This window comes from Micropterus salmoides, unplaced genomic scaffold (assembly GCF_014851395.1).
Source record: "Micropterus salmoides isolate LMB-PRFRI ecotype aquatic unplaced genomic scaffold, ASM1485139v1 Ms_hic_scaffold_4, whole genome shotgun sequence".
Taxonomy (NCBI): Eukaryota; Metazoa; Chordata; class Actinopteri; order Centrarchiformes; family Centrarchidae; genus Micropterus; species Micropterus salmoides.
The window spans coordinates 31185915-31213314 of NW_024043372.1; the positions used below are offsets into that span (position 1 = coordinate 31185915).

The following is a 27400-nucleotide window of genomic DNA, read 5'->3' on the forward strand; positions in this document are numbered from 1 at the left end:
AATATCAGCCTTTTTTTTTTTCAAAACGAAGGAAACTTAATGCTCTTGGTGCCAATCATGGGCATACCTCTTTGAGGGCCAGGCCTCATGCAAACATCAGCTCCGTAGCACATTATAATTCCACCCCAGATCTTGAAGAATGTCACAGTTCCAAAGCTGCCCTCGCTCCAGCGCGCAGCTCTGCCAGGGAGGGGAAAAGGGGGTAATAAAAACTGCTCGCCTTTTTGTTCAAGAGACATTGTAATTTAACTGTTGGTAGCACACAGCGGCAATTGGTTTTAATAATGGTCTCTACACTCTAATTTGTGTAGGGATTTGCCCAGACCAGCCTTGTCTCACAGGCCCTTAATGCTTCTGTGCCATCTAGCCTCGTCGCTGAGAGAAGGGATGGATGTGCCTGAGAGTATAGGGCAGAGGAGAGAGGAGAGAGATATAAAGAGATGGAGGGAGAGCTGGAGACGGAAAAGCCTCCCACAGCGGGAGGTGATGATGGAATGGAGAAATGCTAAAGTGCGCTTTGCCATTTCCTGTTCCTCATAATCTCACATAATGTTGGTATAATTAACCTCAGGAAATGTGGCTTCATTAGTCCCAGCTCGGGTGTTAAAATGAAGTGTGAACTAATTGGTGAAGTATACACCATGGCTGAAATAATAAAGGTTCAGTATAGAGATGTAAGCAGGGACCTATGCAGAAATAGAAAGCCTTCCAGAAGTTTGACAAAAAAGACAATGCTTAGTTTTTCTGATGCTTTATATCAGGATGAAAAGTGTCAGCATGTGCTCTTTTAACTGAAGCAGGCAGGATAAAAGGTAAAGTGACCACAGGTGATGTAAAATCCCACTGCAGAGTAAAGTGATCTGACTGTGAAGAAAAGCTTATATTGTATAGTTTGTATTATCTATTTCTCTGTGTGTATGCTCTGGACCTCAGCACAAAGCTATGAGGCCAAAATACATGCGTCAAAACAGCCACCCCTATTATAATCTATGTACAACCCCCAGGGTGCGAATTAGTCAGTGACAGCCGGGGGGGTCAACTTTTTTTCCCGGTCAAAAGAGGAAACCCAGTACAGCGCAGGCTCCAGTGAACTAAAATCTTACAAAGCTTACAATATCCTTGCTTATTTAACTAATGTGTGCAGTCTGTAGATGATGATAAATCAAATTCATTACACCAGTTGATGGGTGCCCCATACCCACGACAACTTTTGTAGTCAGAGGTCACCAAGTATTCTAGAGCAAAACTGCCAGAAAGTCAGATACACAACAGCAAACAGAAATTACATAGTTATAATGAAATGATAGGGTGGGCTCTCAGCTAGCTAACATCAGATAGCTCATTTTAAGTGAAAGAAATGCTAATTACGAAACTCTGAAGGTGGGAAAGTTAAGTGTATTAAAGCAGCTGGATAGCTAACTACTGACATTAACTTACAGTGTCTCTATTAGCGTATGATGTACCGTACTGGAGCAGCTGCTGCTGCGAGTGATGTGGACAGACAGACGTTCAACTAACACCAATGTTAGAAAATGGTAAGGTCCATTTTAGGGGTGTCAAGAATCTTAAATATAAGGCATGAGTATGGAATTTTTTTTTTAATATTTACAATTAGAAGTAAGAAAGACCCCCCTGAACTGTTGGTTTTGCCTCTTTTGGGGGGGGTCCAAGTCTTAACTAGGGGTCAGACCCTCCCAATCCCCCCCGTAATTCGAATCATGACAACCCCCACATTGTGTTGGTGTTCAATGACGCGCCGCCCCTTGAAAAAGCTGATTCATACTTTTATACAATGTTGGCCCAACTACAGACATTATTTACAAAGTTACTGCTTGCTTTTCAATGTAGTTTGAACTATTTCTTTGGTGCCTGTATATAAAAGGTAAACATTTAAAAAAAAAAAATAAACCCCACTCGCTCCCATGGCAGGTGGAGTTCCTCTCATCACCTCTTGCTGTTGCTGTCATGTGTGTAGAACAATGGATGAGGAAAGACTAATCTGTTCGAGTTGTCCGCACCTTGCTGATAATTTATCACTGATGATTAACCAATCAAATAATTTTGTACCGTTTTTAAATAGCCAGCTACTTGAAATAGACCTGCGAGAAACCACGACATGCATGCAGTTGTCGGCACGGCATGCACGCAAAACTCTATACAAGACCGATGGATGGCAGGTGAGAGAAAGAGAGAGAAAAGGGTCAACAAAAAAACCTCAGTTTAGCAGAAAATTTACAGTGTAAGTTGAATGAATAGAGACTGCAGCTCTGCAGCTTCTCAAGATTAAAGCGGAGGCACCATGTGTTACCCACCCCCACCCCCGGCTCGCCATGCACAAAATCACAAATGATTCTATCAGTCGACCATAGGCAGGATTTGACGATTCTGATTCGACTATGTAAGTCCTTAGTTGGGGACAGCCCTAATATATATATATATATATAAATATACTTGAGTTGTTTCAATAGTTTTTGGAAGATGGTGTGCAAAAATTCTCCACAGAACAAGATCTCATGTTTCCGCTGTTCTTCTGCAGGTTTGACAGCATTTTTGAGGAAAAGTTTGAAAATTTGGAATGGTAAGTCTTAAATTGGGTAGAAAATAGGAGCTCCTCACTGGAGACAGGCTGCCATCTTTATGGTTGTTTGTTTCCTTCTTTGCTGCTTTCTCTCTTTGCACATACTTTTCCACAAACCATCTGCCATACAGGTCCTGGGCGACTTCACTTCAAGAGCGCTTAGTGGCTGTCTTCATCAGCTCAAGATCTGCTACAGGAAAACAGCTTTAATTGGAACTGAGGGGGAAGAGAAGCAGAAGGGGTCGCACGCCTCACCACATTTTATAGATAAATGCTTGCCAATGATCAAGAATTGCCTTTCTCCCAGCTTCTCCTTGGCAAAGGCATTTAATGCCAACATCTTCACATAGGTCCTTTTTTTAACATGATCCATTTTGTCTATGTAAAACACTGATTAAATTATTCCCTCTTCAATGGAACACATGTTCAAATTAGCACCAGTAAGGCAAGCTCTGAAACTACATCCCTTAGTTCACTTGGAGCAATAGCTCTCAGGTTCCATGCAGCTAAATCAACCTGTCCAGCTAAAATTGCCAACTGTAATATTTCACGATGACCTGTCAATATCCCTGCGCCTTGAATTTGCCCTACTAAGCACTATGCTCTGCAGCTAAAAAGACTGAAACAGCTATGTGAGAGCACTGCGTTCAGGAACTTGCTATACATGTGAAAAGGAAACCCTACAGAGTGCATCCAACAGGGCAGTCTGATCCATTCCAGCAGGCAATTATGCCATTTTACCAAGGCCACTAAGAAAGCTTCACTACAATTAGGCCGACAGAAATGGCCTCTCTGACACATCAGACGAAACCAGTGATGTTTTCCCTCCCCTTTTCTTCTCTTTGCACTGTCAGGGTTCTTCCCTGCTTGTGTTGTCTCAGAAGAGCTTTGAGACATTAGCTTCTGTTTTTGCGCTAGCTTTTGAGACATTTCACAGCCCATTAGCTGCTCTTTCAGCCCCAACCACTACTCAAAACCAGTGAAAGAGAGAACGGGTAGGAGAGATAAAGACAGAGTGAGACTATACATAAAGTATTTCAGGTATATCTAGTGCGAGGTATTGTTAGTTTGGAGTGAGATTCGGTATTGGAGGTCGGTTCATTTTAGGCCTTCTGTGTCATATCTCACCGCAGGGGTCTGGGTCATGACCATTTAATCCTGCATGCCGCAGCCACATGTACGTGTAGATGAAAAGCCAAGTCAATAACCATGCTCAAATCAGTGTGATCAGGATACTTGCCAACCAGACATGATAGCCTTAATTTGACCAACCTAACCATGTATTGGGAGTCTTCCCCCCAGAATCTATGTGTCAAAACCTGAGACTGTATTTCTTTTAATTCTTGAGAATGTATGGAATATTTTAGGCTAGTTCATATAAGCAAGAGCATAGGTTTCCTTTAGCAACGGAGGAGCGACTTCTTTAAAGGGGGGCTCCCCCAGCAAATTTTTAGCTTTAAACACTTTTGCAATTTCCTGCATTCTGGTGAAATTTTCTGCACCGATTCCTGCCTTTTCTGCAATCAATTTATGGTGGAAATGTTTTTTCCTAGGATATGTCAACGGAAACACAAAACTCAGGAAGCAGGTGACAATTTAAAATATAACATATACCAGAATATAATTTCAAGCATTCTGTATTTCTTTTTCTTTCATGATATAGTCTTCCCCCTTTTGTGTCTTAATTAAGGTAAGTTCCTCTTTAAGTATGGCATCTTTTCACCTCAAGGATTTCGTTACTCTCACGCTCAATGCCTGAGAGTTGGCACCTCTGAATACAATCTTCAGTTAAAGCAACTCATGTCAGCCCGCTACATTACGTTAGCTTAGCTTAGCATGGATAGAAGAAGCATCGTAAAGCGACTATCCTGGCTCTGTCCAACAGTTCTAAAGCTCACTAATGAACACAATACATGTTGTTTGTTTAATCTGTAGCAAAAAGAGAGGATGCGGTTTTACCGAGGTTAGTGTTTAACTATTTCTTGGATGGGGCACAGTGCCTTTCTGGAGGCTTGTCATTTTTGATGCAGATTAGATACAATTAATATGTGAGCTTTAGAGATGCTGGTATGTAGATTTTGGGACCTTTGGACTGAGCCTGGCCAATTTTCCACAATTTCCAGTCTCTATGCTAAACTAAAATAAGCTAACCGGCTGCTTGCTGTAGCTACATAGTTAACAGACAGGGGCGACTGTGGCTCAGGAGGTAGAGCGGGTTGCCCGTTAATCAGAAGGTTGGTTCAATCCTCGGCTCCTCCAGGCTGCATGTCACCCAAGTGTCCTTGGGCAAGATACTGAACCCCGAATTGCCCCTGGTGGCTGTTCCACCAGTGTATGAATGTGTGTGAATGTTAGTTTCTGTTTGAGCACTTAGTGTATGAATGTGCGTGAATGGTGAATGCAGATGTAGTGTGAAAGGGATTTGAGCGGTCGAAAAGACTAGAAAGGCGCAATGCAAATACAGAGCATTTACATGAGAGTGTATGGTATCTATCTTATCATCTAACTCCTCGAAAAAAAAGAAAACGTGTATTTCCCAAAATGTCGAGCTATTGCTGTTAATATGTTTTGGCATTTAGAGGAATACTGATTTCAGAAATTGTATTACTGAAATGAAAGTAACTGCAGGGAGATACAATTTAGCTTTGTTAATTTGACCATAAAAAGACATATGGTACACTAGATGCTAAACTGTACTGTCTCTAATATAATCTCTGTTGCTTTTAGCAAAAAAAAGAATGCAGGAAACAGTTTGTGAGCGCACACAACCAGTAGAGATCAGAGCTGAAAGCCAGTGGTCAGAATATTGTAGCTTAATCAGCAGTACATGCACCGTCTGGTTTACACTTTGCCGATGTGCATTGCGGTTTGGTCAGGACAGAGTTAAGCTGGTTTCCAGTGCAGTTGATGGGGTTGAACAATCTGCACGGCTGGCAGAAAAACCATAATCAATCCGGAGACTATAGATAAGGGCCCTAAAACCAGCCAAGCACAGCGTTTTCTCTTATCGCAATTACACCTTGCCCTCCTGCCTCAGGTACAGCCAATTAAGCTAGGAGAGGATGCGCCGGCAGCCACTTCACATTGAGGAGGCCCATCAGACGACTCCAAATACCCCCCATCACTGCAGAGGGGGGCAGGGAGGAGCTTGTTAACCACAGGAAGACGCAGGGATGCACTGTTTTATACTGCAGGTATACGGTTTGTTTATCTTCTTCTAAAAATGCAGATGTATGGAATTGAATGGCGTGAATGATTTATGCTCTGGTGAGTGAAAAGCGGTCTACTGGACAGCTGCCTGCTGGCTGCATTTCATAAAAGGACCAAGGGCACATAGACCTTGCCCTAACACTGCCTCCTTTCACTCTCTCATCTGCTTTTTAATTCATTCATTACTTAACTCTTCTTTTCCTACCTTTCATTGTGGAACATAATTCACATTATGTGACTACTCAGCAGTACAGAAAAGGAAAGGATGTGTGGGAGAAGAGTGAACTCATGTGTGTGTTTTAATGTGAGAGAGGGAGGGTGTTTAAGAAAGGCAGATATGAGGTCAAAATCAAGGATAACACTTGGGATGAATACAAATCTTTGCCTGTTGTGACTTCCTATTCTCTTCTCTTTGTTCAAGCCTAACTGCAATGAAAAAAAAGTGCCATACTGCGTCTAACTTGGCAATGAAAAATTGATCACACAGGCTTCACTGTGCTCGTATCGCCGTCTCCTCCACCAACAAATGGGGGTTAACCAGGCATACAAAAATAAACCTCAAGTGCTTGATCTGAACCACAACTTTACACTTCTGTTCCCTTTCGCCACTTTGAGGTTTCAAAGACCAGACACTCAGCATGTGGTGTTATGTCTACACTGTGTGATGCCACCACACCAATTTAGCTCAACAATTTTGCCTCAAAGCATCATCCTTCATGGAGCAGAGAGCAAGTTCAGCAAGATCACTTTTTGTATCGGTGTCATACTGAAACTCACCAACACGCAGTGGTAACATCTATAAGCACAAAAGGCAGCGTTATAGAGGAATAGTGGCAGATACAGTGCTGCTTACAGGGCAAACCAGATATCTGGCCAGAGCACACACACACACAAACACATGCAAAATAAACCTAAGATATAAACAAAGCCAGCACTGCAGATGAATTCTCTATTTCAACCGGTTTGATGAAGTGATTAAAGTGCTCCTCCAAGCACAGGAAGCCATTAATAACAGCACGACAGAGGGGAGTCAAATTCAAAATAAAATGAAAAGAGAGGCTGCCTCAGTGGGGGAATCCATCTACTCTCTATTTAGACTACATGGGGATGCGTACCACTAAAGCTGGAATGAGACAAAGTGAAAAAGATACTCCTTATTGGCTCTTTATTGAATACTATTGGAGTCAAAAGGGGGTAAATTGACTAAGTAGGTCGAGGCAAAACGCATGCAGGGAAAATATGTTAAATTCAAATTCTGATTGGCCACATGGGTCTGTGGATGCTGCTTTCATAATTGCCTTCGCTTAATGTTTTTTCTCCTCATTTCAACATTTGCCGTGACATGCAATGTGATGCAGAGGAAAATAGCTGCCTGGTCAACAGCCAATCCGCTGTTGCTGCCACTGAGACTAACATCTGAGGTGGTTCCTTCCATACCAACACAAACAGCCAATCCGCTGTTGCTGGCACGCACTTATGGCTCTAAATCAAGGAAGTGTGCGGCTGCAGTACTTACCACGTTCACTGGACAAGGTGGTATCTGTCACCGAGAGAGAAAGCAAGGGGGAGAAAGAAGGCAAAGGGAGAAGAGAGAGAAGATGATGATTAGAACATAATAGGCTTCAGTAAAAGTGGCACTGCAATACTAAAGTCACCATTAAATAAGAGAACAAAACAGATCAATTTCCGAGGATTAATGGAAAGTCACAGGCAATAGCCAGACAGTGACACATACAGACCGTAGGGCTACTTTTGGAGAAAATTTGCTGTCGCAACTGCGTAGTCGCTCACATTTGTCTCTGTCTATTATCCAGGCAGCAACATTTAACCAGAATACAGTTTGTTTTCTTTCTTATACTTCTTGTCATTGCCTCAAGCAGTGGGATACATCATTATCTTCAAACACTTGTTGGGATGTCTATATTGCTCTTGTGCTCACTCAATGAAAAACAAGAGAATTGCGGGATATTGCAAATGCACATCACACACTTATGTACATTTTCGTGGGAGGAATTTATTCAGACCTTGGCGCCACAGCTGGGTGACAGAAAGAGGAGAGGCAGCCATAGAGGCTCTTGACGGCTCTCTCCTGGTTGCATGTCCTTCTCATGTCCTCCAGCAGAGCTTTTGAGTGAGCTTTGATCAGAAGCAATCTCCATGGCTCACTTTTTAATTTATTGCTTATATTTTTAATCTAGAAAGCCTTGAAGCTGACTGACAGAATACCAACTCTGATTAGATTCAATTGGTTTCTTAATTGTAGGTTTCAGGACATCCTACTTAAGCATGAATAACCACATCCCAGTGTGGAAAATAATTAAATAAATAAAATGATTAAGGAGAAGCTTTGTATCAAAAACTAAATGAAAAGATTTTACACTAGTCACTTGAACTTTGCTTTCTCACAAAATGATTTTGTGAGAAATACTGAGAATAATCAAATTGTCCGAGTTTTTAGCCACACTAGTGGTCTTGCTCTAGGGAGACCACTAGTGTGGTCTAGGATGAACCATTCTGATTCCCCCTGACTTTCCACCTAGCGCCACTATCACATTAATATTTGTGGCTTTGAGTGAAATGTTGCAACAACTATTTGCCATGACATTTGGTGTATACACTGATATTTCCCTTACCACTTTGGTGATATCTTAACTTTTCATCTGGTGCCATCACTAGATCAAACTTTTGGTTTATGACTAAATACCTGCAAAACCAATGACATTCCCATCAGCTTCAGCTGTTTTGTGTTTAGTGCTAATAAGCAAATTATAGCACGATAACATACTAAACTAATTTAAACATGGTAAACAATCTAGTTTCAATCAGTGGATTTGATGAAGAGATTGTTGCGGTGATAGATGATACACATCTTCAAATTACGCCAAATGGAAACATGCAACACCCTGCGACCCTGTACGCAGGATAAGCGGTTGACGATGGATGGATGGATGGAAACCTGCAACATATGAGACATATGGGGAAATGGTTGCCTCAAAGCTGTCATGAATAGTTTCTAAGTTTTGACAGACTGTATTTATAGTAAAGCTGACATAATGGCAACATGCCAAAACTCTCAGTTTGCAGCTGCATTTATGTTAAGCCTAAACTGGCTGTTGGATGGAGCCGTGCTAAATCACATTTTCCTCTTCTGACTTGTCTTAGTTGCATGTTGAAATCATGAAATAATGTACAACTTGAAAAGTGGCTAAAAATGCTTACCTTCAACATATATTCCTTTGGTATTTCATGATCAACATTAACCAAATTATCAATAGATATCAATATGTGTTGATAAGAGATTGGGTTGGACTACTAACCAATTATAAGAGTCTGTTGTAAGGTCTTAGAAGTGTAAGAGCCTGTAAGCTTGTTCTGCTAGTGTCTTATTACAATTAAAATTCCTACCCTGTTTGAATAGATGTCTCCACTAAATTGATTGAGTAAAACAGATTCTCAAACATTCTTTATTTTTCAGTGTGTAATATATTTATCTTCTAGTTTTCTGTGTGATTGCAGTGCAAAGTTGTAGAATCGATGGCCGATTTGGTAGTGGTCTGATCAAAATGCTTAAATGCCAATGAGTTGTGCTTTTTTTCCCACTCATGTCTCATAAATCCATTCAAGTTCATCTCAGAATCTCTGTAACATTTTGACTTGTTTACAAAAAGCAAACATATCACTATCTAAATGAGAGTTTTGCGCGTAGACAGCCCAACCGTCTCCATTCCTCCTCTCCATGTATAAAGGCACCCTACTCTATCCCAACAGAACTTCGCTCCGCACATGTTCAATTATTCATCTCCCTCTGTCAAGAATTCAGCCTTGCTAGCACTTGCCAGTATCCCCCACAAATTGGCAGACAGGCTTCTATTTGGCATATGGTGCAGAGCAGGGCTGCTTTTCCTTCTCTCTTCAGTTGGCCTGTTAGCACTCCCGAGGAGCACAGTAACACACACTGGCATGCACACTCACAAACACACACACACACACACACACACACACACACACGCTTGGTCGCAAATACACGTACACCTTTCAATGATAGAACACGTCTGTTAGTTTTGTAAGACCAGTGAGTTGCTGGGCATTCGTCCACACCTTCTTTGCAACAGGTTTCAAGGTTTTCAACACTGTACATGCTGTAATAGCCAAATCAGCAACAGCCCAATACTCACAATACTGGAAAATGCCTGATTTGGTGTTAATGACACATTTGCTGCTAATGTGAACACTTTTCTAGTGAGTTCAGTATTCCATTAATGGCTTTGCCCATCTACACGGGTGTTTTCATATCTTCAGGGTAATTAGACCTCTTTTCTGGGTGAGGTTGGGAGAAGCTATGCTAGCACTTTGTTGAGATCACCAAACTTTGGGAAGAATAAAAAATTGGTGTATAATTTACCGACCTGACAGTTGCAACAACTCTAAAGGAGGGTCAAGGGGATGCCAATAAAGCCCAGTGTTCTTACCCACATCGTCCTGAGAAGAGGTGTAATCAGGCAGATTAACTTAAATCTCCTGTGTGGGTGTACCACAGATGTGTAGGTGTTTAACAACTTTAGTGTCATTAATATAGGCCCTTTAAATTGCAACATTCTGACATGTCACAGTAGGAGAATAACAAAATCAATGATGGCTAAATTTCCATTTTCAGTTTAATAGAAGCCGACATTGGTAACATTTTCATTTTCCTACTAAGTCAAAATGTCTACTGTAAAAAGGCCAGTTTTCAGAGATATATATGTAAGATCTCAATGGTATACTTATGGATGGACCTGTTTACCCAGGTTGACTTTGGGGGTAGAACAGTGAAATTAAATTTTGTCATCCAAAATAACACTTAGAATTATTTAATTTTATTTAGCTTTTTTAGCTTTTTTGCATTCTGATGTTTTTCAATGACAATCTTCCATCTTATTTTTTTTAATGCTGTCAGTTTTTTTTACCAGTGTAAGTCATTTTCACTGTTTTGGCATGGAAAGGAGGGGTCTGACAGGAGGGACAAGGAGAGCGTGATTTATATACAATCTGCATACTAAGGAGAGCATGTCACAGTTCATCTGTTATCTTTAGCAGTCATTATCACAAAGAATTATGATGGTTTTTACTGTATATAATAATAAATATCATTATTATAGATTATCTTCTGCAAGTTATTCATTGGGTTGCAACATCTGAGGTGAAACACAGAAACACAGTAATTAGCTGAAAACCAGGAGATCCACTGATATCTAATATATACAGTAGAGTTAATTAAGTTAATTAAGTTGTATAGAGATAATTTAGACATGCCACCACAGTTTCATTCAGGTTGTGCACTGACTAAAATAAGACAGAGACAGAAAAATTAATACCATGTAAGCCCTAAAATGACTTTTATTGTCAATGTTGTTTATATATTTAAACAATAGTAAATTAGCAGCACTGAAACAGATCTGTGGCCTGTCACAGCGACAACCTTGTGCTTCTTTGCTCTCCAGTGAATAAATCAAAATTTCTTGTCTGGACCACACTATACATTTTCTTTTATATTTATCCAACAAATTTCACTGAGGTTTTTTTTTATAATGTTGACCACTGCTGTGAAAAGAATCAGTCAAAGCAAGTGATGATGCAGACTCCCACATATTACAAACTCAACCGAAAGGTCACAGTTATTCATTTCCTTCATCAATGAAGGAAGAAAACATTTTGAGCTCTCACAAAGCACCAAACTACATCCGCATTGTCTGATAACCTTTCTCTCTGCTCTTGGCCAGAGAACCTTATAGTCATCTTATTATTTTGAATTGTCAATGTGTCTAGTATTTCTACATAAAATCACTTAAATTCATGTACATATGGATCTTATTAAAATACTCAAAAAGTGTTTTACTTACTTAGTTGTTATACTCCCAAAGGAAAAAAAAGTCTAAAGACATGCATTTGCTGACAGGCAGTTAAAATGTTCATAACATCCCAACAACTTGTTACATCTCACACACACACTACTACCTGCCATGTGAGCGAGTGTGGAGTGATGTGAGGATGTCTGTTTGCAGACAGATGCGTCCTTATGCCAAATGTTCTTGTTGCCCTTGTGATGACTAATAACCAGAAAGCATTTTCAGCTAATAAATAATACATTTAAGTCTAATCAAATTGAACAAATGAGTATGTCTAGAAAACTATTAATCAGAGTGCAAACGTGTATTTACAAATATAACACTGGCACAAACAATCAATTATTCATAAAGTGAATGCTGGGTAAGTGGGCTTCTTCCCGGGTGAGATGCTGCCATAATTGGAGTGGGACTACAGGAGTGCCGGCTGGTGCTGGTGTGTGTGTGTGTGTGTGTATGTGCCTATGAGAGGAGGTGCATGCGTGGCTCTGCCATCTTTGTGCTCACACACATGCACAAATACTTCTCCCCATGCGCCAAACTACCCCCAAACACGACAAGAGCAGGCAGAGTCGGCTCATTACTGCCTAATGAGTTGTCTGATTAGTGCCGAATATAAAAGCCTTATTGTCAAGCGCTGTATGTTTATTTTGATTAATTATTGTACTAAAGTGACTGAACGGAAGCACAATGACATGGAGCATTAACGTTTTGTGATAATAGGGCCCTTGTGGAGCGAGCAATCCTATATTCAACCGTCAGTGCAACACATTAACCATGGCCACTGCCCGAAGAGTTTTTACATTAGACTAGCAGATATGTGTGTTTAAATTGCGTTCTCACCAATTCGACCTTTAACTCCACATGATAAGATTAGGACTCCCTAATCCATGGTCCTGCAGACACCGACGCCCAGTGATGACCAGCAGCCTGCCCTCAGACAGGTAGCTGAAACTGAAGAGACTTAATCCTTGAAAACACTCAGTGAGTCTTCTCTTTGTCTTTTATCTCAGTGAGATTTGTTCACAAAATAATAGGCAGCATGTATACAAAACCGGGATGGAATATATTTAAAACATGTGCAAAACTCAATTTGTTCCACTGGATGTGTTTGTGTGCCTGTTGATAATGATTAGCATTTACATAAATACATCTTAATAAATAAAAGCAGTATGAGTAATGAGTACCACACTCATTACATGACTTAAAGCTTTTATCAAGTATGAATCAAATGATAATGTGTGATGTTCACAAAGTAGCTTGTAGTGACCAACCCACAGGGAATTATCACCCGTTTCTGTAGTTACCCTCAGCTCTAAAAAGCATTTCAGCATCTTTCAGCTCATTGTTTTGGTTTTACGACCCAGACATCTGTATTTTTTGTTTCACTCTCATCGCTCTCATCAGCATTGTTTCCAGATGTGGCAGGTAGCTGTTCTGAGTGAAAAAGCTTTAACAGCCCAGTGTCAAGTTTTTTTCCTCTGAATTTTTTCTGGGTAGAAGTATAAAGTAGCATTACACGATAATACTCAAGTACAGTACCTCAAAATTCTACCACCACTGCTGCTGCAAATGTGACGAATGAATGAACAGAATGAAACAGCATAAAGTTTTAAAAGGCGAGAGCCAGGGGAGCACCAGATGCACAAACAGACTTGTTGAGTGTTTAGGCTGCCAGAATGTTTGTGGGTGCTGCTGTTTGTGATTCAAACAGAGACGTGCTTTTGGAGATGCCACGTGATGACCACTTGTCTTTCACTACTAGGATTTTTCAGCAATATCTGAATGTTTTCTGCTGCAGAATATGGGGTGATTAATGATATCAGCCAGCACATTGGGGAATATGTGTCTTCCTCACAACTGTTCTGTCCACTAGGAAAGTTTAGCAGCAGTGCAGTCAAACCTGACAACTTTTTATCTGACTTATTTTTATAATAATTATTCACTTTCATCCATCAGCTAAACATGTTTCCAGTTCAAAAGGAATACCTAATTAGTTAAGTTTAATACAGTGTACATGCTTTGAAACACAATTTGTTGTTAAGATGAGATCTGTAACTACTTAGACTAATGTTGCATGAATAAGCGTGCACATAGTCAAAAGTAGACATCTTTTCAGTGTATCTTCTCTAATGCACTCTGTCTCATGTCTCTCAATATATACATTTTTACTGAGCCAAAGACCAAATGAAGGTAATCCAAGGGATGAATGCCAAAATGTTATTAATAGTAAAACATTTGATTCTATGCCTATGAACAACACTAATTTTCTTTCCCATACTTTGCCTCTTTCTCTCTTACTCTGCAGCTCTCCTGTCCGTGAGCAGAATGCTATTGGTATCGTCAGAGGAGGGACTGTATTGCCTGGCCTGTTGCTCTTTACACGCTTTAAATCAGAGGTAATGGGGCACTTCAGGAGACTGCTGTTACACATCCAACTGCCAATACACCGTAATCACTAAAGGCCCCTTTTCTTCAGAGATAAGCATTTCTTATGTGCACCGCACTCAAAACTACAAGGGTGCACTGGGGATGTATTGACGATAACTTAGTGAAGAGAACTTTGAGATTTAATGCGTTTTGACATCATCGCCTTAGTTACAGACAAGCAGCGGGTCTGGGTGAGATTTCATTCTGTTAACACTGGAGAAACATGTAGCACACGTTCACACATCACGTGTACACTCACTCTTCACGTGTCTCTACAGATCTTTACCATATTGTGTATGAGAAAAAGCTGCAAACAGATCAAGAGGTTAATGCAGGATCCTCAGGAGGTGCTAACTTCTAAATGTTCTCTATCAGAGAGCCTGTCAGGAGCTCATTCACTAATTTCCCCAGCTGGGTGTGAGTGAAGACAAAAAGCTATGGTTTCATCCCTTCCAATAACCTGGTTCATAATAGAATCTATCCAAATGGGCAGTAGCTGCTTTTCTGACTGTTTGAAAAATTTGAGTCCGAGATATGAGGATTACTTAACACGTTCAGAGTTGGGTTTGTGATTTAAAAAGCATTCTTTGTTTTTCAGCTTGGCTTTCAAGAATTGTCAATTGCATCTGCTATTGTGTTCTGAGAAACAAAAGACTCAGTAACTCAATAAAATCACTGGTGGGAATACAAACAAGACGAGAAAACAACTCTGTCTTTATTCATCTGAAAGGACAAATAGCAAAAAAAAAAACAGAGTATGGGACAGAATACAGAGTTTTGGTTTTAATCTAATACTTAGAGGTAAGTGGTGCAGACATAAAGAATAATCATTTGTTACATAAATTCTTACTCAGAAAAGTAATAATATAGCTGAGTGAAACTAAACACCAAACATGACTCATTGATGAAAATTACACTGTCATAACCTGTTCACACGAGAGGAGGTCGAGGGGATGTCAGCAACAACAGCTTAGCCTTCTTGGACTGTGCTGTACACATTAAAGAGGACAGGAGCCCATAAATGGAAGTATACAAGAAACCCACACACGCAAAGACTAATATTTACTCTTTGATTCTCACCATCCTAGGGAGCAAAAACTAAGGGCAATCAGAGACCTGCACCACCAAGCTGATAACATACCAACAAGTGCCCAAGCTCGAGAGAAGAAGCATAATCACCTGAAGGAGGCACTTAAAGCTTGTTGATACCCAAACTGGAGCTTTGTGAAAGCCACTAGATCCAGGATGAACCCCAGCAATATGGGTGATAAGGAAAAGAAGAGCAAACGCAACAAAACTGGTCCACCCTAAAGACCGCACACCTAAACACAAGAAAAGCAATCTTGTGAATGCTGTCCAATGCAGTTAGGAATGCACAGGATTGTGTATCGGGGAAACAAACAACCTGTACACAAATGCATGGCTCAACACAGAAGGGCACCTCAGGTCAAGACTCAGCAGTTTACCTACATTTGAAGGTCAAGGGACAATCCTACGATGACAAACATGTACATATTTTGGACAGGGAGGACACATGGTTCAAAAGAAAGAGGCCATTCACTCCAGCTCGGAGAGACCATCACTAAACAGAGGAGGAGGGTTAACAATGCCAACGACGGTCATTCAGACTTGGCCTCAAGTAAAGAAGCCCCTCGGATGCAAGGTGACACGTCTTCAAGTATATTGATTTTAACCATCCTTGGATCTCATTACCTCTAGAATTTTCCCACCAGTGCCTGTTTTTTTTGTGACTAAGCTTGGCTTCTGCCTTCTCACTTCTCTTCATAAAGTCAGGTCACTACATACAACTGTCTTAGCTTTCATTTATTGTCAACATGTACATGTTCAGTGAAATGCTTGTGCCCCGGGCCGCTCATCCTCTCATCCAATCAGTCATGTTGTGCTGAGTGCTTGCATCAATGTATGCTGTTGGACTCTATGTAAAATGGATATGGCTTGTTTCTAGCTATTTGTATTTTGTCCTAGCTAACATTAAAGCACATTCCCTAGAGGCAAAATGCATTTAATGGGGTGACTCAACCTTAATGTTAATGCACTGTAGGTAGCAGCCGATTAATTTTTGTTGCCCAGTAGGTGGTTTCATTTCAGCATGTAAACATCTTATGTCTAAGGACGTTTGGCATTTGCGGGTACCCACTGGCATACATTTATATGCTGGCTACCCATGCACGTTTGTCAAGTCAAAGCCAGCAATTTCAACCTCTGCCTGACAATTAATTCCAAATTACTATGCATGTACAACGCTCACTCAGACACACACACTCAACACCAAACCACTATGAATCACAATGTGTAATGCTGAGTTTTCTCTGAATGCAGGTTCCCAATATGCAGAAACAGACACAGAGGCAAAGGGGGGAGGGGGGCAGGGGTCCCTGCTGTGATGAACTGGTGCTGACACAGCCAGATGTTTAGTTAAAATGCAGAGCCCCAATGTGGGATGGAGGGAGGAGCTGACATGCACTTCGGGGGCTTTAGGCAGCTGCCTTGTATCTCTGTAGGCAGAGTGCGTGTATGCTTTATCTCATGTGATTTGCATTCGGCTGAGTGTGCGTGTTTGTGTGTGTGTTTGCAATCACCTGGCAATTGAGAGTAAAAGTAAGGACAATAAATTTCAGATGTGTGCCCATGCCTCGATGTCTGTGTGTGAAGAGTGGCACATTGAGCATATGCCTGAACAAAGGTCTCCTGTCGCAGTTTCCTCTCTGTGGACTATGGCAGAGCTGGAGGGCGATAGATTGCACAAGTTCGCACCATTCACAGTCATACTGCGCTAACACACACACACACGCACAAACTGCTGACTCAATGCTTCCACTAGCATGCAGAATCTGACGCTGCTATTTGGTGGAGCGCAAATATCCAAATGGCAGAGCTTCTGCAAATATAATGAAGTAAGAGGCGGCGTTGAAGAAGCAATCAGCCATGTCTTGTGGATGTGATCACATTACCAACCGACGGCATCAACAGCCTGTCATCCCCATCATCATCATCATCATCGCTACTATCACCATCTTCATTAACATCATCTCTGTCACCGTGTTCCTGCTGGCTCATTTGAGCATGCTACAGTGACGATGGAGTCAGTGACAGAATGACAAGCGATGGACTGTAATGTATTAAATGTGTTGTTCAAAAATAACTTGAAAAAATAAAAATAAAGCTGCAGGGGTAGGCAGGTGGCGGGTGATGGGCTAAGACACACATACATTCTCACTTTTTTTTCTCCCTCTCACTTTCTCTTCCTCCCCCCCGTCCTCCTCTATCAAAACTAATCTTGTTTCCCAGTAGCTTGAATTAAATAAATGAATAAATGTCTGTCGTTACGACCAGTGAAGGATGGCAGAGGGCCTGGGGAGATCAAGTCGGGTAGGCTCAGGAGGACAGAAGGTGCTTAGTTAGACTAAGACTGGATCCACCAAGGCTGAGGGGGAGGTGAAGCAGATGAAGGGCAGAAGTGGACACTGATGAAGGGGCTTCTCAGCTTCTCTCTGTCCTCCACTTCTGTCACTTGCCACATGTATTGGAGAAAATTTGAGGGGAAAAAATGAGTGAAAATAGCAGCTAAACTGTTATGATGAGAGAAGAGGAGAGATTGCACCTCTGCAGCAGCCAGGCAGTCTCTTACCATTTGCTCTGTGTCAGCTCATCACTCCCTCCACCGCAACTCCCTGCAACCTAATTTAACCATTAAGCCAACAAGGAGCACTGCTGCCTGCTCACCAAGCAACCAAACCACCTCAGCTCATTCATATCATCTGGCCTCTATTGACAACCAGCAGCTAACAGGTACTGTGGCGTATTTCACATCCACCTGGGACTCATCCTCGCAGTCATATCTGTCCAACATGTGACTATTAGGAGGCGGCTAAAGGCTGCCATCAATCCCTTAGGTGTCTATGTGATCATTCCCAAATGGGAATACTTCACTGCTAGTCTTAGCTAACCTGCCGCACTATTTTAACAATCTCCCTTGGGACTGTTAGGGGTCTATTATGTGTCTGCTGGAGGAGCTGTACAGTACATTATTAGATGCATGCCGACATGGAGACACTGTATCGTCAATGCCCCTGAAGTGTGTTCTGAAGCAGGTTGTTTGGCTCTGATTCCTAAGAAAAGTGGGCCAGAAAAAGGCCACAGAACCCTCAAACTGACCCTGTGTGCTGATTTGCTTCCCGGAGACATGAAAAGAAGATGACAGACTGGGAGACTCGCTACAACTGGTTGTCAAACTGGTCCATTCAGACATCCTCTGAAAAGACCTGTGAGAGCATTTTGACAGGTGGAGGCACATGAACGGCTGTCATCAAGCCTTTTTCCTGAAGAAAAACTGGCGAAATGAAGTCAGACTTGCAGCATCGCACCAGCCACACTCTTTCACATATGCCTCTCTAATCTTCCAAAATGTCAATGGTCCATAAATGTCATGGTTCTATAAATAAAGCAGAAATGTCATTGATGTTGTATTTGTGGAACAAAATACTTTGTTTAATGCCAATGAACATCTAGCATGCATTCAACTAGGTTTAAGTCTAGAAAAAAATTATATCTGTACAACAAACATGGATTACAAAACACCTTTATGAATGAACAGCTGATGGAATCTGACAGTAATTCATAAATGCTTCTGTGTCCAAACCCTGAACATCTTCAAAGTGAAAAGGGGGTCTTCGAGACTGGCTATCTATCACTCGTGTGACGGACCACCGTCAGTTGAGTATGCGCTGTGACTGCCATACCAAGAGCCTGGCTCTTTGGCGTTGCGGTCAAGTTGGATGTTTGGTACCCCGTAGACAGGATTCGGGTCTGTACAGCATTTCTCATTGGAAGTATTTATCCATTTCTACACCAATCATGAACCATTTTTAGCCTTTTAACTGTGAATTATGATTTCTCCCTGAAGGCTGTTACTTTTGTAATGGATGGAGCATTGGGGTGGGGGTCCTGCACAGACTGGAGTTGCCGTAACTATCCAAGGTACTAATCCTCTGAACAGTAACATTAAGAGAAAAGAAGAAATCAGATATCAACTTTTTCCCTCTAAAATCATATTTATGTTCACTGCAAGTTGCTATTAGATGAGTTTCACAAGTTCCCAGTGATGTATTTGTACTGATTATTTTACCAAGAGAAGCTTTGATCACAAGCTCACTCATCTAAGATGTTGTTCATTCCACGTGGGTTGATAAAGTGACACTGTCTTACATGTACATTAAATTAATAACCAGATTTGCCATTGTGAGCACAGTCACCACTAAAGGTTGGTCCTCCCCATGGACAAATTAGGTAATCAACACTTTATAACAGTTTATATTACATTTCATATGGGGAGTCATTATTCTTTGATCATTCTTGTAAACAAACACAAGTAGGTTTACTTTCTAGTGTTTCTCATCAAAATGTATTGTGTGTATCTTTGAAGCCCAACAGGTGTGATAAATGGATTTTGAACATCTGCAGAGCTTTTTTTAAAAATAAATTTAAAACCTGCTTTGGTTACATCCTTTCCGTCTGCAGTCTGGCTGCAATTTCAATCAATCAATCTTTATTTTTACAGCAGCTTTCATACAGGTTAGCGCAGCTCAAACTTCTTCACAGATGACCGACAAACTGATAGTAAGACAGAAAAATTATAACCGAGTGAAACAATAAGTACATTTAAATAAAACAGATTAAATATATTTAAAAGACAAAAACAAAAAAATCGATGAGGGATATAAAAACATAATAATAATAATAATGAAAAATAACAAATAAAATAAAATAGAATAAAATGTTACAGTTAATAATAAAACATGCCTACAAACTATTCTGAATTTTATATCACATCACTAGTGTGTATATGTGTGCATCCTCCTCATGCACATTGCTCCATAGTGCCACCAGTGTCCAAAACTCCTAGTGCTTGCTTCGTAACATGCCATGCTAGTATTGTGTTTTCGCAGTTTAATTACACCCACTGTCTCTGATGCTTAGTTGCACCCACTGACGTTGAGCCTGACAGACCTCACATAACGACTAATCATTTAAGTTTCAGCAAAGGAGCTGCAAAGAAACGCACCAACTGGAAGTCTCTAAACAGCATGAGGCACCACAAATGAGATCCCTCTGATATATCTGATCTGTCTTTCTTCAACTCAACAAATTTCCTCCATTCTATAAGCTTTCTATCTCCCTTTGCTCTCAGTGTCTCAGTTATGTTCCATATGTGCTGTATTTGCATTTTTATGAGATGACAATTGACTTGAACAACAAACACAATAAAAGTGCTACGCAATTATGCCCTCTACTAAAGCCCACATAGGGAGCAGATGCTTGCATTCGTATGTCATGCTGTCATCTGTCTGCATAACCTCAGTGAGAAGAGCTTTTCAATAAAACCACCCTCTGTGGAGCAAATACAAATGCACTGTATTATGGGTGGCAGGAAAGCAGTAAAATTCCATCATCTTCCCAATTCAGTCTTGTATAGTACCTATAAACTACAATCTGATCTATTCCAGTACAACTGCAGAAACTGTCGTTAGGAGAAATACAGCTGTCATCGTGTGGCTCTTGAGTGACACTTGCACACACTTGGATATAAAAGCTCTACTTTTTATTTGATACACATCTTTATTTAATGTTCACCATGCAGCACTGGTGCTCCATTGTTCTGCCCCTCAGAGAATTTGTTGGAAAAATCTAAGTTTTGCTTTCTTTTCTGTGTTCAGGAGTGACAACAAAGATAGAAAGCACCCTAGCGAATACTAACAGGAGTTTGTCTGCTCCCATGTCTATTTACTTGCTGTTCTACATTTCAGAAAACACTGAGTAGACTGAGGTGTGGAGGCACTGATGAATACTGTGGGGCTCCTTCAGTAGCTACAAGTGTCAAATCTTTAAAATTTTATAAATTTCAGCCAAGCAAACTTCAATCATCTGACTTTGTTTGTCTGGGAACGAATTAGCAGTTGCGCAGGGTCATGCATTTTCCTTAGATTGCTGGCTAGCTGTACACAGACATTTATGCGTCAACACAGGACAAACTAAGGCAGACAAACAACAGCTACAGCCCATCTAATAACAGTGGGGCTTATCAACCACCGCTGCCTCCTCTAATTTTCATCAGTTTTGACAAGCCCATTAAATGAATCTGGGACCAGAAATAAACATGTTTTTGTTGAGCTGAAGTGGCAGGCAGTGATCACACCTCCCACTGTTGGGGAGCGACATACGACGACTTTTAATTAAAAAAGCGGCACCCGTGCACAACAGCCTGGACACGATAAACAGGACTTTTGCCTCCAGCACACGAACTCGTGCGAGGGTGCTAGGACAAAGTAGGATCCACATTACTGGTGTTGATGATCATTAACACAGATGCTGGAATATTCTGGAAGATTCATGGTGTGAGTGTTGGCAGAGAGATCACAGAGCAATCCTTCCTCTAAGCTTGATCTAATAGTAATGAGTTTTACTATCCGTCTCCTTGAGTATATTAGTTGTGTCGTTACAAGGACCGAATACATGATAAGAGGACAGTCGACTTTTCTATTTTTTGTTTCCGCATTGCTCAGTCGTTCCGCATCCCACCCTCATCATCAAATATGAAAAGGAAAACTGTATCTTTTCGCCACAGTTCGTAACATGTCACATCTCCAGTCTTGCAGTATGTTATCTTAAACAGGCCCTGTGGGAAGCACTCTTCAAATTCAAATAAAATAGGGATACACTAGAGCAGCCTTTAGATTCCTCAGTGGACTGCCCGGGACAACAGGGTTTCGGTGAAGGCAACGTCAGCGCTCAGGGCTATTGACGGCCAACACCTATTTTTCTCAGGATGACATCTTTATCAGCGGGCATTGTCATCCACTGGAAAAACACAAAGAGACTGCCCGCCTGTCACCAGCACAAAAATCAGTTTCCATGACAACGCCAGTCTCCAAACTTCTAAGTCATTTCTGTCACAGAGGCTGTCATAAGGTGAGCTATCATTACTTTTTCCCATCTTCATCTTGCTTCTGCTGCTTTTAGTTAGACTTTTTTGCCTCCCATTGAGTTGTCTTGTACTATTACTGCCCCCATCATTCTTCTCACGCTTTGTCTCCGCCTTTCTCTCATTTTCCTTTCTTCGATAGCTATTTATTTCTCAAATTCGCACCCCTGGGTTAAGAATAGAAACATAAGTGAAGAAATAGAGGCACTGACATCCAAACGACTACAAGTTAAGTTTCTATTTTCCCAAAGGCGAGAAGCAGGTTCAGGACTTGAGATTTTTCTTCTGCATTACTGAGTGAGTAATGAATACAATGGTTGTCATGCAAACATTTGTTCTGCACTACACTGGACTTGCTCTGGACTCTGCATCTCTGAGATTTTTTGGAGAGGTCTATAAGATCATTTCTTCTCATCTGTTTGCCAGGGGTGCCTCCTACTCATCGAAGATGCATAGAAGAAACATAATACCTGGAAAGTGTTTGTGTGAAATGATATGAAAAAGAAGAAGAAGGGGGCAAGAAGGGAGTTGAAGGTCCTTGGGCAAATATTCTTTTATTTTTTCACTATCCTTATTTGCCCTGCTCTGAGTAAATGTCAGACTGTGCTGGGAGCAGGAACAGCTTATTATAAAAATCTGAACCTGAAGCATCTCGCCGCCTCTATGCCAAAATGCACTAAAAGCAAAATATGGAGAATAAGCTCCAGTCGGATATGTATGCAGTGCCGTAAGTGCATATTCCTTCAGTTGAGTCTTTACATTGACAGTCTACCTAACCATGAGCAGGGCAGAGGCTGTTGCCCAGTACCAAACCTTCAATTACAATCACTTGTGTCTTGTACGATGAAATGATTCATTACCACTGCAGCATGAAAGAACATAATCTGGCCCGCTCCCAGCTTTTCCCTGTAGAAGTGATTTGTGATCGCTTCTGAAGATAGACTGTGCATTCAATCAACAATGCAGCTTTCAGCTTTCAGGCCACCCTGCTGAAAGGCTTGAGGGATACAAGAGATCAATCGAGATACATTAATTACTACGCTGCCAAATGGGAATTCTGCGTGGCCAGGGTAACTATATAAATACAAAACTGCATGGCAGCCCACATAAATGATACTGAAGCTAATATCTGCACTGCCACAAACATGGTCCAAGGTACTCGCCCATGACAAGCCAGGATCATTTGCTGCACCACTAACATTAAGAAATACCCACTGGGTTGATCCAGAGGAGCAGCTGGTTGCAGCAGAGACAAAAGTGAAGTGTTTCTGCAGCAATGCTTGGATATTGAAGCCAATCAAGTAAAAAAATAATGTCAGCTTGCCAGGGAGGTTTGTGTCTCATTAATGTGAGTGCAACTCATACAAATTCATGATATGAAAGCAATTAAGACAAGAAGTAAGCGTGATGAAAACAAGAGAAGAAAGGGCAGATATGATGAGCTGCTGTGGCACTTATCGCCACCGTCCACTCCCCCTCAGCTTGTTCCACTGAGTCCACAGCGAGGCCGGGCTGCAAACGCACTTCCTCCTGGCACACTCATCTATAACAAGAGTAACAGTGAGCCTGCTGCTCTGCCTGCCTGGGGGCTACATTTGCAACAACACTAATATCATACCGGCAACCAATGAATTCCTAAAGAGTACAATCAAGGGAGAAACAACCCCTGCCGCTCACATCGCCCTGGCACTTGCCTCCCTTCCTGCTACTTAAGCAAGCAATATTCCAAGTTGTTGTTTTGCTTCCATCAAATTTTCCATTAAAAGTGGCATTTCATCTAAATCAAGCCCTTGGGGTGGGAACCCAGACAAAAACTAAAGGACGTGAGGGATGGGGAAATTCTCACGTACAGTTTCATGCACGAGCAGCAAGTCTGTGCACATAGGCCTGTGTACGCCTCTAGCACCTAACTGACTCCATAATCATGGAGAGTGCCATTATTTGTAACCATCAGAGCAACATCAAAGCAATTACATGTGTCTCTGCATTCAGTTTGGTTATTAAAGCAAACAGCACGGCCATTTATCTGATATGTGTAAACATCACAGCTTTCTCTTCTTCTCTGTCTCCTCTTATGCTGCCGGCTTCACACCACTGAAACAAAATTCATAACTATCCCAAAACAAGGTGTGTATGTGGCTGGGTGACTTCATTGCGGCTCACAAGAAATGTGAAATAGGCCCCATTCTGCTCTCACTGCATGTGAATCATTGTTCACTTGTCACATTGCCACTGGAGTGAGAGACTGAGAGAGACACCAAAGACGAGAGGAAATGAGTGTAGGCAAGGAGGTAGGGGAATAGAATGAGTAACAGCTCTTGACCAAACACTCCTCTTTTAGGAGGATTGAGTCTGGGAAATATTCGTCCCCTCAGGCATCCAGTCGCATATTTCGCTGGGAATTATCGAGGTCCGAGGTCTTTTAACAGTCGAGAACAGGCTGAACACCCCTGGAGACCACACCACATTTTCCACCAGAAATGAAAAACTAAGACATAATATCAATACTGTACGGATAGCCACACACTTCAAAAAAGTGGGAAGCAGTCTTGCCTTGAAGCACACCAACTGGATTTAAGTGCCAGCTCCTGTTATTTCCTCACGTTTGTAGGGTCCCTGCAACATCTGATATCAGTTAAGAAGAGTGCTTGACGCACTCCTTGAAAAAAATATTATTTCTTGACAAATGTAACTTTGTGGCAATCTGCCCGACTCCTCTGTCTATCCATTTTTTTCTATACCTACCTATTCTCAGAATTGGCAGTCTGTCACAGATAGACTTACACATTTACACTTGTATTCACACAAACAGACAGTGTCTGGTCTCAATTTTCCCAGATAACACATTTTTGGACTGTGAAAGGAAACAAAAGCATGTGAGGCAAACACAAGCAGAGCATGTAGGACAAAATTACTTGAATACTTTTTGGCCTCTTGGGGGCAGCAGAACCAGCTGTAAACACAACACTGACATGTTTGGTGCGTTTGACTTCATGTGGCGTCACCATGTCACATGAGATTAAAACCTTGTGGGAGCAAGGCGCCTGCAGTTGCTTTTCGGCGGCTGCAGCATTTGCAAAAGTAAAGTCATTGTTTTAAACTCGCAGTAAGCTCACACACACTATGGGAAGTAGAATGTGTCCGACCTGATGGCAGTGTTTTTACCCCTGCAGTCGCCAGCAGCTCACATTTGACTATCAAGTCATCTGCAGTCATCTCGAATGCACCTATTATCACCTTATAAAGTAGACATGGTGAACGTCATGGCAAACAGTTGCCTTTTTGCACATCCAGCAGACACAATGGGCTTTGTCCATGGACAAACTGCAAGTTGTACAGAATGCAGCTGCAAGACTTTTGTCAAAGACCAACAGGAGATCACACATTACACCTGTGCTTAAGGCTCTTCATTGGCTTCCAGTTGTTTTTAGAGTGCATTTTAAAATTTTAACCATTACTTACAGAGCCTTGCATGGTCAAGCTCCCTTTTACATCCTGAATATATTGCACGCACCCACTTCTGGTCGCTCTCTGAGGTCTTCAGGCCAAGACCTTTTAACTGTTCCCAGAACACGTTTTTAAACAAGAGGTAATCGTGCTTTCTATGTAGTGGCTCCAAGGCTCTGGAACTCTCTTCCTTTAGCCTTGAGAGCATTGGACTCAATGGTTTTGTATTTTTTTGTTGTTTTTATTTGTTTCATTTTATTCTATTTTTCCTGTGAAGCGTTTTGTGACCCCTCTTGTCTGTGAAGGGTGCTATATAAATAAAGTTTACTTACTTACTTACAAATCAATCCTGATAAAAAAAGAAGGCTCATGATATTGCTACTCGACACATAAAATGGATCACATACTTTATATGAGTGAATCATTGTGTTGTGCCACCATAGCACCATACAGTATTATTTCATTCTCAGTAAACGCTATCCTGAGCACTCAGTCTTTGTACTGTAATACAAAGTTTAGTTTACGTCATTGCACAGTCTGCAGTGCGTAAGTCACACCTATGCATCTTTGAAACTATATAGAGACTGTGTTAAGAACCACTGGGGCGCTCATTCACACATCTGTCGTGACCTTTACCTTCTACCTTAATGAGATTTCCATCGATTCACTTTCACAGAAAAAAATTAATCAATCGGAAACTATCAAAAATTGACACCCCTGAATGCACCAACGGTTGTGTCTCCAATGAGTCAATTGCAGGTATAATGAAACATCTTATAAAACAGCCTGGTAATGGTGCGTGTGTGTGCGCGAACGTGTGCGTGTGCGTGTGTGTATCTGTGCATCTGTGCATGTGTTTGAGCGTTGGGATGTTGTCTCCATGTGTTTTTTCAAAGGAGAGGATTTGTGGAGAGAAGAAGGCTGAACTCTTAACCTGCCTAAAAATAATTAAATTGGCTAATTAGCCTAATCTTCACATGGTTCATTACAGTTTGGGTGGGTTACAGGTGCAGGAGGAGGAGGATCAATAGAAGTTCAAGTTCAAGCAAGTTGTGTTTATCCCAAAGAACTTCATAGAGAGAAAAAAAAAAAGAGAGAAAATAGTTAGAATAGAAAAACAAACTAGATCACACAAATTAAACACCAAGGCACGGCAAAATAAGTTGTGAATCTAATCTTGTCAGCGATAACCAGAAGCACAACAGAAAAAGTCAGGGGAAATGGAGGTTTAGCGTATAGAGGCTCTCTAATGCCCCTTTATTAATTAAAGGATGCGTCAGCATATTCACGGATGACAGCAGATATAAAACTAAATGCTCTTCATCAATTACTCTCCCACCAGAGCAGATACATACTATTTTTCTCCTTTTAATGTGTTCCGGATTATATCTCAGAAAGTGAACTGATAGTATGCACTGATGTGTTTGTATGTGTAGTATGTGGAAGTGCATCTACAAGGAAGTCCCAGTGCTTCACAGTATCCAGCTGTGTGTGTGAGTGTCTGATTAGACAAACAAAGGAATATTTTGGAAGGCAAACAAGTGGGAGCTTGGCAATTAGGTGTTTCAATTCTACTGATTGGGAATGACAGGGGCAACGCACTGCATTGAGCCTCACATAGACACACACACACACACACACACACACACACACACATACATAGCAGAGAACACTGCTTCATTTACTGCAATCCCAAATTGGATCTGATAAGCAATTAATGGTGTAATTGGCCGTTGGAGAGGTTGTCTTCTCCCTGGAGTCTTGCTGGTTCCACTGGGTGGTGAAGTGGAGAGGGAAGGATGTGTTACGGATAGTTACTGATTTAAAACTCTGCAACTTGCTCCGTTGGGCTCT

General features: G+C 41.3%; 1 pseudogene; it reads right to left on the bottom strand.

Moving 5' to 3' along the window:
- Positions 1–27400, bottom strand: part of LOC119885478 — a 192948-nt pseudogene that overhangs the window by 102620 nt on the left and 62928 nt on the right.